Raw genomic sequence first — 4,373 nt, forward strand, 5'->3', positions numbered from 1 at the left:
TTTTTTTAAATTTTTTTTTTTTAGATGCTACTATACTTTCATTGTATCCTAATGAGTGTGTAGCCATGATGTTTTGGCTGGCACTAAAGCAGTTATCTTGAACAGGTCTCTTGTGTGTGTGTGTGCGTGATTGTGTGCATGCATGAAACTATGTGAGTGTGTGTGTATGGCCATGGAATCTATGGCTACCACTTGATTGAATAGTTGTCTCCAATGGGGTGTGGCAGTGACGAGGCAAACTGCCTATCCCATATTGCTGCAACCAGGGACTGTTCAACATCACTTTCACATTAAGTGGCAGATATTCGACTATAAATAAAAATTGTGTTATATAATTTGCTGCTTTTGTCTTTTTTTTTTTTTTTTTTTTTTTTTTTTTTTTTTTACTTTCTTTTTCAGGATTGTTTGTGAGATTTGGTGTTTCTGTCAGTGTATGGCTAAGTATTGGTAAAAGCACAGAGGGTTACAAAATGCTGGTTACACAAAGTATTGATTATCTGTGTTCTATTACCAACATTGTTCTGTGTTCCAACTTATTTCCAAGGACATGTGGCGAGAATGGATGAGCATAGCTGTGTGAAAAACTGCCACACCCTAGCAGTTGAGGGAACCCGTGGAAGAGGCAGGCCCAGGAAGACCTGGGATGAGGTGGTGAAGCACGGTCTCCAAACATTAGATCTCACCGAGACAATGACTTGTGACCAAGACCTTTGGAAATATGCTGTGTGTGAGAAGATCCGGCAAGCCAAGTGAGATCAAAATCCAAGGCCTCTGCCAGGGATGTAGTCAGCCCACTTACGCGTAACATTCCATCATTGGACACTAAACTCCGCTTGTGAATACCTGTTGAGGCAAGTGAAATCGAAATCGAACTAAATTTGTAGGAACACTAAACTCGGCTGGCGAAGACCTATTAGGGCAAGAGAAATCGTGATGGCACTTGTACCAGTGGAGCACTAAGAGCACTGTCCAAGCGTGATCGTTGCCAGAGCAGCCGTCTGGTTTCCATGCCGGTGGCACGAAATAGCGCCATTTGAGCGTGATCGTTACCAACGCCACCTTCCTGGCACGTGAAAAGACATTCGAGCGAGATCATTGCCAGTGCCACTGAACTGACTCCTGTGCAGGTGGCACGTAAAATACACCATTTTGAGCGTGACTGTTGCCAGTACCGCCTGACTGGCTTTCGTGCCGGTGGCATGTAAAAGCACCCACTACACTCTCAGAGTGGTTGGCGTTAGGAAGGGCATTCAGCTGTAGAAACTCTGCCAAATCAGATTGGAGCCTGGTGTAGCCACCTGGTCCACCAGTTCTCAGTCAAATCGTCCAACCCATGCTAGCATGGAAAGCGGACGTTAAACAATGATGATGATGGTGTACTGTTTGCTAAAGATTACTTAACTGCTGCAACATTGTTTTAACATTTAAACCAGCCATATTTGTCCAAAATATTCTACATGTTTTATGTTCAAACTGACCAGATTCGGCCTCTCACACCTACCTGCCCTACAATGTCATTCTAAAAATAAACAGTCACATCATCTAAATCTTGAAACTACAAGATAATGCATGATCAATTCAACACTGTGTGAATGAATTAGCATTACAGTTTACACAGTGATCTTAATGTTATAGGGTTCAATGACATTTTTTAAAGCTTGCAATACTGATGGATAAAAAAATGGAAAATCACTCATTTGGACCACTACATAATTTTCAATGGTGCTCCAAGACCCTGTTATTGGCTTTATTTATCAGCAAGCTGTGACATGTAGAGGAATGGTTTAATAAATTGACTGTTCCAGAAATTAGAGCTTACTTAATATTTCTTTGTGGATTCCTTTAAAATTTTGATTTTTCTTAGAGAGTAGAATGGATTGACTAACAAACCTCAATCTGTTTAATGTTCACACTTTTTCTGAAATTTGTATTTATTATCCGAAACTGATTTCTTTTCTTCTAGTAGCCTATGGTCCTTAACAAAGGCATAACACACAAACAACCACAGACAGCTTGCTGTTACCATATATCAGAAGAAAATGTAGAGATCAGACAGGAAATACTGTGTAAGATTTGAAAAGAGATATAATTACGGGACTGTAAGCCATATAAATAAAATACATTGTTGTTACAGATTAGTTTCTTCTTTCAACAGATTCTGCAGAGCAAAGTTTTACTTAACAAAAGATGCAGCAATATTATCATCAACTACCATAGAAGTGAATGATATATTGTAAGAGAAGAATTTATAGGAGTCACTAAGCTTAAGTTTTGAAGGAGACCAAGATAATGTTAGCAAAATTTGTCAGTATAGGTTTATAGGATATTGCCTGGAGACATCAGCCCTGATCAAGCAAACATATCATCAGTGGTGTAGAGGCGTAATGGCCCAGTGGTTAGGACAGCGGACTCGCAGTCATAGGATCTCGGTTTCGATTCCCAGACCGGGCATTGTGAGTGTTTATTGAGCGAAAACACCTAAAGCTCCACGAGGCTCCGGCAGGGGATGGTGGCGAACCCTGCTGTACTCTTCCACCACAACTTTCTCTCACTCTTACTTCCTGTTTCTGTTCTGCTTGTAATTTAGAGGGTCAGCCTTGTCACACGCTGTGTCACGCTGAATATCCCCGAGAACTACGTTAAGGGTACACGTGTCTGTGGAGTGCTCAGCCACTTGCACGTTAATTTCACGAGCAGGCTGTTCCGTTGATTGGATCAACTGGAACTCTCGACGTCGTAAGCGACGGAGTGCCAACATCATCAGTGGTATTTTTACCATGACCATCTTGTTATTTTCTATATCGCAGATTACATGTTGCTTACTTTTTTTAGGCTAATAGTGCAATGTTAGAAATTCGGTTACATTTTCTAGTTGATAGCATTATCAGTAACTATGGGGGTATTGAGACTGATGTTAACCAAAGATTTGGTATATTTTAGAGAATACACACTCTCTGGTCCTCCAACATCAGCCTGCACACCAAAGTTCTACCAACAATTCTATATGCTAGTGAAACATGGAAGAACACCATGAGAAATTAGTGGAAAGCTAAATGTGTTCCACCAAAGAGGCTAGAGAAGGATTCTGAGAATGTATTACCAGGACTACATAACCAACGAAGACATTCTAAAGAGAGCCAACATAAGACTGCTTAATAAAATTATCCCAGAACGAAAATTAAAACTAGTAGGTCGACCAGAACAATACCATTCAAATGGGCCCCACTGGAGGCAAAAAGAAAGAGAGGAAGGCCAAAAACTACATTGTGCTGAATGTGTAGGTGACACATAAAATATACCATTTCGAGTGTGGCCGTTGATCGTTACCAACATTGCCTTCCTGGCACGTGAAAAGACATTCGAGTGAGATCGTTGCCAGTGCCAAAATACACCATTTCGAGCGTGGCCTTTACCAGTAAGACATCCGAGCGAGATCGTTGCCAGTGCCAATGGACTGGCTCCTGTGCAGGTGGCACGTAAAATACACCATTTCGAGCGTGGCCGTTGCCAGTACCTGCCTGACTGGCCCTTGTGCCGGTGGCACATAAAAGCACCCACTATACTCTCGGAGTGGTTGGCGTTAGGAAGGGCATCCAGCTGTAGAAACTCTGCCAAATCAGATTGGAGTCTGGTGTCGCCTCCTGGTCCACCAGTCCTCAGTCAAATCGTCCAACCCATGCTAGCTTGGAAAGCGGACGTTAAACGACGATGATGATAATGAACATGAGAGAGGCCAATGTTGAGAAAACTGCAGCGAATGGAAACCATTGATATCAACTTGCTACCCAATGTACTCTAGAAGGACTGGATTGAACTGAACTGAGCTGTTACTTCATTGTTTTGCCTTTATAAAAAGATAAGAATCTAAAAGCTGTGAGTATCAACTGATAGCCTGTACCATGGTTTTGCCAATTGCTTTTGGGCCCTATGTAGTCACAAGTGGACAAAGCCCTCACACCCTCTTGGCACATTGAGGAAGCGACAGTTGGAAGGAGAAAAGGCTGCTCCAGCACTTTGGCTGATACATGTTTCCAGCTAAATAGACTGCAGTAATGAGAAATGATGTGTCTTGCTCAAGGACATAATGTGCTCCCAGCCGAGGAATTAAACCAGTGATATTGTCATCATGAGCCCAACAACTTAGGCCATGCACTTTCATATATGGTGTATTTAAGGTGAGATAATTGTAAAAGTAGCCCCTGGAATAGAACAAGACACTACCACTATGTTAAATGGAGGTCAAATTATTTAATGTAGTGAAAAATATTTAATTAAAATTTAAACCTATAATGGAAAGGAAAATCGTTAGTGTCAATGGTAATGTTTATCAAGGAAAGGAAGGGAGATAACTCTAAATGACTAAAAAAATTAAT

Source organism: Octopus bimaculoides, chromosome 8 (assembly GCF_001194135.2).
Source record: "Octopus bimaculoides isolate UCB-OBI-ISO-001 chromosome 8, ASM119413v2, whole genome shotgun sequence".
NCBI lineage: Eukaryota > Metazoa > Mollusca > Cephalopoda > Octopoda > Octopodidae > Octopus > Octopus bimaculoides.